The sequence below is a fragment of the Macaca thibetana genome, chromosome 10 (assembly GCF_024542745.1).
Source record: "Macaca thibetana thibetana isolate TM-01 chromosome 10, ASM2454274v1, whole genome shotgun sequence".
NCBI classification, from domain to species: Eukaryota; Metazoa; Chordata; class Mammalia; order Primates; family Cercopithecidae; genus Macaca; species Macaca thibetana.
Genome location: NC_065587.1, coordinates 96,033,717 through 96,043,652, shown reverse-complemented (window position 1 = coordinate 96,043,652; position 9,936 = coordinate 96,033,717).

Sequence of the window (9,936 nt, the reverse complement as noted above, 5' to 3'; positions counted from 1 at the left end):
GGCACTTAGGGTCTTTGCTCCCTTGATATTCTGAGGGAAGCAAGGGCAGTTCCACTGCAGAGGCAGCGGCAGAGAGGATTTCAGTTGCTCCTGGAAGCTCAGTCCAGGGAATTGCCAAGTTGCTACAGGCTTGATAGTTCCAGTGGGGGGCTGGCTGGAGACCCCGGCCAGGAGGGCCTGCCCATCGAGGAGATAAGATATGGAAATGGGCACCCACTTAACAGTCTGGCCACTTTTCTGTGGGGCTGCTGTGGTATGCTGGGGGTCCACTCCAGTCCCCAATTGCCTCCTATTTTCCAGTGCCTGAAGGTATCAGCAGTGAAGTCTGCAAAAAGGCAAAGATGATAGCCTGCCCCTTCCTCTGGGAGCTCTGCACCTCTGAGGTATGAACCTGTTGCCAATCTGTACACACCTGTAGGATGTGGCTGGAGGCAAGTTGAGAAGTCTTGCCTAGTCAGGAGGAACAGGAACAGGGACTTGCTTAAAAAAGAAGTCTGGTCACGTTTTTGTAGAGTGCCTGTGCTGTGCTGGGGGTTCACTTCAGCCCCTGGTCGCCTCAGACACTCTGAAACTCTAAGGCTCAAATGGCTAAGTCTTCCAAACAGCAAAGATGACAGTCTGGTCCTTCCCCTGGGAGCTCTGACTCAGGGAGGCCTGAAACCTCTCAGCAAGAGAACAGCAGTGAAGGTGGCTGGAGACCCTGGTTGAAAGGCTCCAGCCAGTGCTTAGAAATGCGGTTGGGGACTGACTTAAACAAGAGTCTGGCCATGTTTGTGCAGGGTGGGTGTGCTGTGCTGCAGTACCACTTCCACCCCTGGTCAGCTTGGGCTCTCCAAAGGCTGCAGCCCAGAATGGCTAGTTGCCCACACAGCAAAGGTGGTGGCCCTTCCCTCTCTCTGGGAACTCTGGGATATAGGCCTGTTGAGGGGTGTCAGTGTGGAAGATGCAGAGGGAACAGGAGAGAGGCACTCACCTGCCCAACAGCTTCTAGGCTTTGATTCAGTGTCATGCCCTGTGTTGCTGCTACAAGGCATGTCACTAAGGTAGAACTGAACCCTGTCCTCACAGAATCCCACACCAGGGAAAAAATGACAAATCATGAGACAGTACCCAGAGGGGTCAGGGCTGTGCCTGGGAAAGTCATAGGCAGTGGCAGGGTCTGTGATGGCAGAGCCCTCAGCATAGCGAGCAGGATAAGGAAGCCCAGATCAGAGTGGTCATGGTTGTGATGGGTGGAACACAGGCAGAATGATCGGGCTGTCATGATGGAAGCATGTTGTGGGAAGTCAGGGACCCTGAACAGAGGGACCAGCTGGAGCCACGGCAGAGGAACACAAATTGTGAAGATTTCACTTTAATATGGACATTTATCAGTTCCCAGATATACTTTTATAATTTTTTATCCCTGTCTTTAATCTGTTAATCCTGTTATCTTCATAAACTGAGGATGTATATCACCTCAGGACCAGTGCGATAATTGTGTTAACTATACAAATTGATTGAAAAACATGTGTGTTTGAACAATACGAAATCAGTGCACCTTGAAAAAGAACATAATAACAGTGATTTTTAGGGAACAAGGGAAGACAGCCATAAGGTCTGACTGCCTGCGGGGTTGGGCAAAAAGAGCCTCATTTTTCTTTTTGCAGAGAGCCTATAAACGGACGTGCAAGTAGAAGAGATATCACTAAATTCTTTTCATAGCAAGGAATATTAATATTAATAGCCTGGGAAAGGAATGTATTCTTGGGGGGAGGTCTATAAATGGCCACTCTGGAAATGTCTGTCTTATGCAGTTGAGATAAGGACTGAAATACGCCTTGGTCTCTTGCAGTACCCTCAGGCTTACTAGGGCGGGGAAAATCTCTGCCCTGGTAAATTTGTGGTCAGACTGGTTCTCTGCTCTCGAGCAATGTTCTCTGTTATTTAAGATGTTTATCAAGACAATATGTGCACCACTGAACATAGACCCTTATCAGTGGTTCTTGCCCTTTGTCCTGTTCCCTCAGAGGCATGTAATCTTTGCTAGACCCTTACTAGTAGTTCTGCTTTTTTGCCTTTTGAAGCAAGTGATCTTTGTACCTACTCCCTGTTCTTACACCCTCTCCCCTTTTGAAACACTTAATAAAAACTTGCTTGTCTGAGACTCAGGTGGACATCACAGTCCTACCAATACGTGATGTCACCCCTGGTGGCCCATCTGTAAAATTCCTCTCTTTATACGGTCTATTTTTTATTTCTCAGCCAGTTGACATTTATAGAAAATAGAAAGAACCTATGTTGAAATACTGGGGGGATTCCCCCAATAGAAGTATGGGCTTCCTGGAACAAGAAATGTCTGAGCTGAGACTGGAGGACTAAAGGAGGGAATGAGGTAGACATGGGAAGAAAGGTAGGAGTGTTTCAGGCCAAGAGAATGGCATGTCGGCTGGGTACGGTGGCTCACGCCTGTAATCCCAGCACTTTGGCTGAGGTGGGCAGATCACTTGAGGTCAGGACCAGCCTAGCCAACATGGTGAAACCCCATCTCTACTAAAAATACAAGAAAAATTAGCCAGCTATTCGGGAGCCTGAGGCAGGAGAATGGTTTGAACCCAGGAGGCAGAGGTTGCAGTGAGCCGAGATTGCACCACTGCACTCCAGCAGGGACAACAGAGTGAGACTCCCTCTCAAAAAAAAAAAAAAAAAAAAGAGAGAGAAAGATAGAGAATGGCATGTGCTAGGTACAGAGGAGAGAGAGAAGTGCTGTGGCCTGGGGATGGCCTGGAATCAATGTGGCTGTCCTGAGGTAGGATCCCAGAGGAAGGACAGGTTTGGGGAGATATGGGGCCAGTATAAAGGGGCTGAAAGGGGGCTTGACTGTGATGAGGAGAGCACAGGCATAGTGACCCCCATCTGGGGCTCCAGATGGAGGCTGGGGCTGGGACAGATGTGTGGGCAGACTCTGCAGGTAGACAAACTGAGGCTGGGAGCTAGGTGAGATGGTCCAGGGGGCAGGAGGAGTGGGGTGAGGAGCTGAGTCCCAGTTCTGAGGACAACAGAAGGAAAAAAAAGGAGACAGGCATGGGAGAGAGATGGAAACACAGTGAAGGGAGCCCCACCCCTCCCAACACTCACCTTGGTCTCCAGAGTCCCTTCCTCCTCCAGAACCAGATCACTGTGGTCAGTGTGCACAATGGGGCCCTGGGGTAGGGAACTTAGTGAGAAGGAATAGTCAGACGATCTCCCCACCCCAATGCCAGACCCCAAGGACCTTTAGCCAGCCAATGGAGGCCAGGCAGGAGAGAGTAAGAGCACCCGAGTGCTGGGGACTGCACTCAGGACAATAAAAGGGCTGTGAGAAGCCAGCGCAGTGGCTCATGCCTATAATCCCAGCATTTTGGGAGGCTGCAGCGGGAGGATCACTTGAGGTCAGAACTTTGAGACCAACTTGGCTAACAGGCTGGAACCCTGTCTCTGCTAAAAATGCAAAAAATAGCCAGGCATGGTGGCAGGTGCCTGTAATTCCAGCTACTCAGGAGGCTAAGGAATGAGAATCGCTTGAACTGGGAGGTGGAGGGTGCAGTGAGTCAGGATCATACCACTGCATTCCAGTTTGGACGACAGAGCAAGACTTTCTCTCTAAATAAATAAATAAAAGGCCAGGTGCCGTGGCTCACACCTGTAATCCTAGCACTTTGGGAGGCCAAGGTGGGTGGATCACGAGGTCAGGAGACCAAGACCATCCTGGCTAACATGGTGAAACCCCGTCTCTACTAAAAAATACAAAAAAAAAACAAAAACAAAACATTAGCTAGGCGTGATGGCGGGCGCCTGCAGTCCCAGCTACTCGGGAGGCTGAAGTAGGAGAATGGCGTAAAACCAGGAGGCAGAGCTTGCAGTGGAGCTTGAGTTCGATGCCACTGCACTCCAGCCTGGACGACAGAGCAAGACTCTGTCTCAAAAAAAAAAAAAAAAAAAAAAAAAAAAGGGCTGAGGGGATATAGTGGGCCTAGGGAATAATCGGGTCAGGGGCATGGACTTGGGTGACATTTGGGTGCGGGGTCACTGTTAAGACTAGCACCCTCAGGCCTGGCGTGGAGGCTTATGTCTGTAATCCCAGCACTTTTTGAGGTCAAGGCGGGTGGATCACCTGAGGTCAGGAGTTCAAGACCAGCCTGGCCAACATGGTGAAACCCAATTTCTGCTAAAAATACAAAATCAGTCAGGTGTGGTGGCAGGCGCCTGTAATCCCAGCTACTTAGGAGGCTGAGGCAGGAGAATCACTTGAATCAGGGAGGCAGAGGTTGCAGTAAGCCTAGATTGTGCCACTGTACTCCAGTCTGGGTGACAGAGTGAGATTCTGTAAAAAAAAAAAAAAAAAAAAAAAAAAAAAAAAAAAAAGACTAGAACCCTCCTACTTAAAAAACAAACAAACAAAAAAATGGAGACAGGGTGCTCTGTAGCCTAGGCTGGAGTGTGTGGTGCAGTCATAGCTCACTGCAGCCTCTACCTCCTGTGCTCAAGGGATCCTTCCACCTCAGTGTCCTGAGTAGCTGGGACTATAGGTGTGTGCCACCATACCCGGTTCATTTTTTATTTTATTTTATTTTGTATTTTTGTAGAGATAGGGTCCCGCTATGCTGCCCAGGCTGGCTTCAAATTCCTGGCCTTAAGTGATCCTTGTGTCTCCACCTCCCAAAGTGGTATTACCAACGTCAGGCACCATGCCTGGCCTTAGAGTCCTGTTTGAATGTGGGGGCCCTCTTGGGACTGGGCTACTATTTGGGTCTAAAGGCACAGTCGGGTCTGGAGACCCTGGCATCCTACCCGGTCCTCGCGGCTGCCTGTCTCCTCTTCTTCAGGGCCTCGCGAACTGCAGCCGTCGCTGCTGCCGGGGATTCGCATCAGGTTCTTTTGCCCGGAGAAAGAGGCTGAGGCTGAAGAACAGCGACGGGTGGAGTTAACCGATGGACAGGGTCACAATGTGTGCAGAATAATAAGCGGGAAGAGAGAGGACTGGGAACTAATGAGGCGGATCGGGTGGGGATGTTGGAAACCAATAAGAATCCTTCCCACCTAGGAATGTGACCCTGGGAAGGTCTGGTTAGGGCTTAAGGAGGGAACCAGAACCTCAAGGCGAATTAAGCCCTGAGCAGAGCTGGAAATGGGACTGGAGCCAAGGCCCAAGGCCAGGTCAGGTCACTGGGCAGGCAGGGTGTGTGTGAGGCTGGCGCCTGAGGAGTTGGGGCGGGGCTCAGGCACTAACCCTTGCCGTGGCACCAGCAGCAGAGGGCCACCCCAGTGATGACCATAAGGAGAGTCGCGGTGGCAGCGGCCACTCCGGCCACTATCCGCACAGTGGGCAGCAGGTCTGCAGGAAGCAGAGGGGACATCCTGAGAAGGCTGAGGATGAACCAGGAAGCGGGGGCTCAAGGATTGAGTTTGGGATCCCTGGGTTCAAAAGGTTGCACATTTGGAGATCCAAAGGCCCTTGAATTTGGGGTTCCCCAAGTTTGAGAGTGAGTTTAAACTCCCTGGCTTTAGAAAGTCTTGGAATTTGAGGGGTCCTTTACTTTGCAATTTGCTTTGCAATCGTTGAAGTTTCTCTTTTGGGGGTCCCTAGGTGTGAGGAGTCTTCTGGTTTAGGATTCAGAATGTGAAGGCATTTGTGGTGGGGGGGTCTTGGGAATCAATGAGCCACAGTTTTGAGACTCCCAAGGTTTGGAGGTCTCTGCATTTGAGGGTCTGAGGTTTTGCAACCATCGGCTGGGGGATCCCTGAGTTTGTGGGGTTTAGACTCTCCAGATTTGGGTCTTCGGGCGGGGGTCTCACCTCTACGGCCCAGGCTGGCCCGGGCACCTCCTTCTCCCAGCCGGTTCCGGGCACTGCAGTTAAAGCTCCTGCTAAAGTCAGATTCCTGAGTCCCCGAAATGTGTAGCACAGAGATCAGGCCCGGACCCTGTCCCCCGCGGCTCTCCGGGGCAGGGAATGTCTCCACCAGGAACCCGCCCCGCGACCCTGCCTCCAGAAAGCCCTCATCCCAAGACCAGACCTGGGAGCATAAAAGAGTGAGAATACCAAGGAGACTGAGGAGGGGAGGAAGAAGCAGGAGGGATGTCTGGGAAGGCAGAGATGGTCACAGTAGTTTCAGGGGGCCAGGTGGGAGGTCAGGGATCACGGCTGGATGGGTCACAGGAGGAGTGACATTTCCTTACCACGCATCTGGGGCGGGAGAGGCGAAAACCAGACACTGGAGGCGAGCAGGGCCCCTCAGGAAGGCAGGCTCAGAGTGCAGGGCAGTCACTACTGGGGGAGCTGGGATGGAGACAGTGGGTCACTCAGAGGAGAGGCCTTGCTCTCCGCAAAGGCTGTAACAAAGCCTGGTCTGGCCAGCGCACTCTCCACTAACCTTAATCAGTCAGGCCATGCTGCCTCCAAACTCCGATTCCCCTAAAAACCTCGCCTTTAATAGTCGGTCTCCAGGCCCCGCTGGGTGTAAAGCTCCTTCCAGGCAACTCCCACTGCATTAGCCCTTGCCCCCTCTGTCCACTCCCTATCCCAGGACGGGCTAGGTCCCCTAGGAAGCCCCGCCTTCTCACCGTTCAGTCAGCGGAGTCTCCGCGGCGCCGCCACCCTGGCCAGAGAGCCCAGGCTCAGCCCTGCACACATAGTCGCCTGCGTCCTCTGGTCCCACCGACGGAAGGCGCAATGTGGCTCCAGAGCCCAGCACCTGCGACAGGGAAGGGGCGTCAGAAGCCGGATTTGCAAGGAAGCCTGGTCCCCCGCCAGCCACCGCCTCAGATTTAGGGCTGCACCTGCGCGCCACCGCGGCGGGTCCAGATTACCCGTGGAAGCGGGTTCCCGCGCCAGGCACACCTGAAGGAGGCGTCTTCCCCCACGTCCAGGGACACGGGCTCCGGCTTTGCCTGCAGAATCGGCCCAACTGGATGAAGGAGATGAGAGGTCACAAGGCCGGGGAGGAATGTAGTCCCTGACCCGGGATCAGCCCCATAGAAACACCACACCCTAGGGGGCAAGAATATGCCCCAAGTCCACTCTTTCTTTCTCCTAATACCCCACGCCCACTCTCCCGGCCCCGCCCCTCAGCAACCCTGAAAGCCTCGCCCACCTTTGACCCCACCCACAGCCCCGCCCCAGCTCACAGCACATCCAGCGCAGTGCTGCGGTTGGCGCTACCCATGGCTTTGCTGACCTCGCAGGACACGGGCTCAGTCAGGAACGAGGCGTCTGCCACGACCTCCAACTTGGGCCCGCGGGCCCCGAGCACCAGGGAGCCCCCTTTTGCCCACCTGAGGAAATGGTGGCGCTGTTACCGTTGTCCCTGCTCTCCGGCACACCTACTCAGGTCCCAGCCCTTCCCAAGCTCACTCTTGGGGATAGGGAGAGGTGGTCTTCGTCCTCACCTGTAGCCTGTGACAGGAAGGGGAAGGATGAGCATTTCCAATTCCCGCAGGAGATAAGCAGGCAGAAGAAGCTTATCCCAGGCGAGTGTATGTGCACGCGGGGAGGGCAGGCCCACCAGCATATGGTTATAAAATCCAGGGATGTGATGAGGGGAGCCACTCAGAGATGGAGAGACACATAAGAGAAAGAGGCGTGGTCAGAGTGCGGCTAAGAACAAATATTTATGGAGCTCCTGGGTGTGTGTGAGACAGAGTGTGGGGTGAGGGGAGCAACAGAAGTGAGAACAGAGACAGAAAAACGGAAGAACAGCGACATGTAGAGACGGAGAGACAGTGAAATAAAGATTGACTGAGATTTAACCACTTAATACAGAGAGAGAGAGAGTCTCAAACAGATGGAGAAACATAGAAAGATAAATTGGCTGGGCACGATGGCTCACACCTGTAATCCCAACACTTTGGGAGGCTGAGGTGGGCGGATCACCTGAGGTCAGGAGTTCAAGACCAGCCTGATCAACATGGAGAAACCCCGTCTTTACTAAAAATACAAAAAATTAGCCAGGCGTGGTGGCGCATGCCCATAATCCCAGCTACTAGGGAGGCTGAGGCAGCAGAATCGCTTGAACCCGGGAGGCGGAGGTTGCAGTGAGCCGAAATCACACTACTGCACTCCAGTCTGGGCAACAAGAGCGAAACTCCATCTCAAAAAAAAAAAAAAAAAGAAAAGAAAACAAAGCAAAACAAAAAGGAAAAAAGAAAGACAAATCAAGGGCTGGGTGCGGTGGCTCATGCCTGTAATCCTAGTACTTTGGGAGGCCAAGATGGGAGGATTGCTTGAGCCCAGGAGTTCCAGACAAGCCTGGGCAATATAGCAAGACACTGTCTCTGCAAAAACATTTTTAAAAAAATTAGCCAAGTGACCAGGTGCAGTAGCTCACACCTGTAATCCCAGCACTTTGGGAGGCCAAAGCAAGTGGGTTACCTGAGGTCAGGAGTTCGAGGCCAGCCTGGCCAGCATGGTGAAACCCCGTCTCTACTAAAAATACAAAAATTAGCCTGGTGTGGTGGCTGATGCCTGTATTCCTAGCTACTCGGGAGGCTGAGGCAGGAGAATCGCTTGGACCTGGGAGGCAGAGGTTGCAGTGAGCCAAGATCATACCATTGCACTCCAGCCTGGGTGACAGAGCAAGACTCCCTCTCAAAAAACAAAAAATAGCCAGAATGGTGATGTGGGCCTGTAGTCCCAGCTACTCAGGAGGCTGAGGCAGAAAGAACACTTGAGTCCAGGAGGTTTGAGGCTGCAGTGAGCCATGACCACACCACTGCAATCCAGCCTGGGCAATAGAGCAAGACCCTGTCTCTACAAACAAATTTTTAAAAATTAGCTGGATTGGTGGTGCGTACCTGTAGTCCCAGCTACTCAGGAGGCTGAGGCAGGAGGATCACTTGAGCCCAGGAAGTTGAGTCTGCAATGAACCAAGATCATGCACTGCCCTCCAGCCTGGGCAACAGAGCAAGATTCCATCTCAAAAGAAAAGAAGAGAAATCAAGATGGATAGAGGGAGGGAGAGAGAGAGACTGGAGAAGGAAAGAAGAGATGGGGGATATGGCAAGAAAAAGAGACAGAAGAAAGCTCATGCAGTCCTTGCCAAAGGGCATTCACTCTGGGCTCACACTGCACCCATATTGGGGGCCGGCAGAATTGGACTCTGCCTTTTACTCCTGCCCACACCCTGTGCACTCCCATGTAGGACTCTGTCACACACACACACGCTCTCCATGTGCTTATTACAGATCACAGTTCACTCTAACCTTCCCCACTCTCACACCCATGTACACACACGGATATCTTCCCTCTCTCCTACACTCTCCCAGTCTCTCACACTCACTCTTGCATACTCCCCAGCAGAGATCCCTGACATCATTTAGTCACTAATGTCTACTCAAGAAAGGAAGGGAGGCTAGGTGCGGTGGCTCATGCCTGTCATCCCAGCATTTTGGGAGGCCGAGGCAAATGGATCACCTGAGGTCAGGAGTTCAAGACCAGCCTGGTCAACATCATGAAACCCCATCTCTAGTAAAAATACAAAAATTAGCCAGGCCTGGTGGTATATGACTGTAGTACCATCTACTTGGGAGACAGAGGCAGGAGAATTGCTTGAACTTGGGAGGTTCAAGCCATGGGAGGTGGAGGCTGCAGTGAGCTGAGATCATGCCACTGCACTCCAGCCTGAGCAACAGAGCAAGACTACCTTGAGAAAAAAAAAATAGAAAGAAAGGGACTTCCCAAGGTCATGTATCAGGGCAGGGAAGAGCTGGGGGCCCAGCTGGCTGCTCCCCTGCTGAGCTGGGAGACCACCTAGGTCTGACTTCTCCCATCCTCCCATCCTAAGCCAGGCCCTGGGGCCATGGAGGCTGGGGAGGCACCGAGGAACATGCCTGGCCTGTGCTGACAGGGGATTTTATGCTCCAGCCCAGCTGGCTGGGAGGAGCCTGCTGGGCAGAGGCCGGAGCTGGGGGCTCTGGAGGG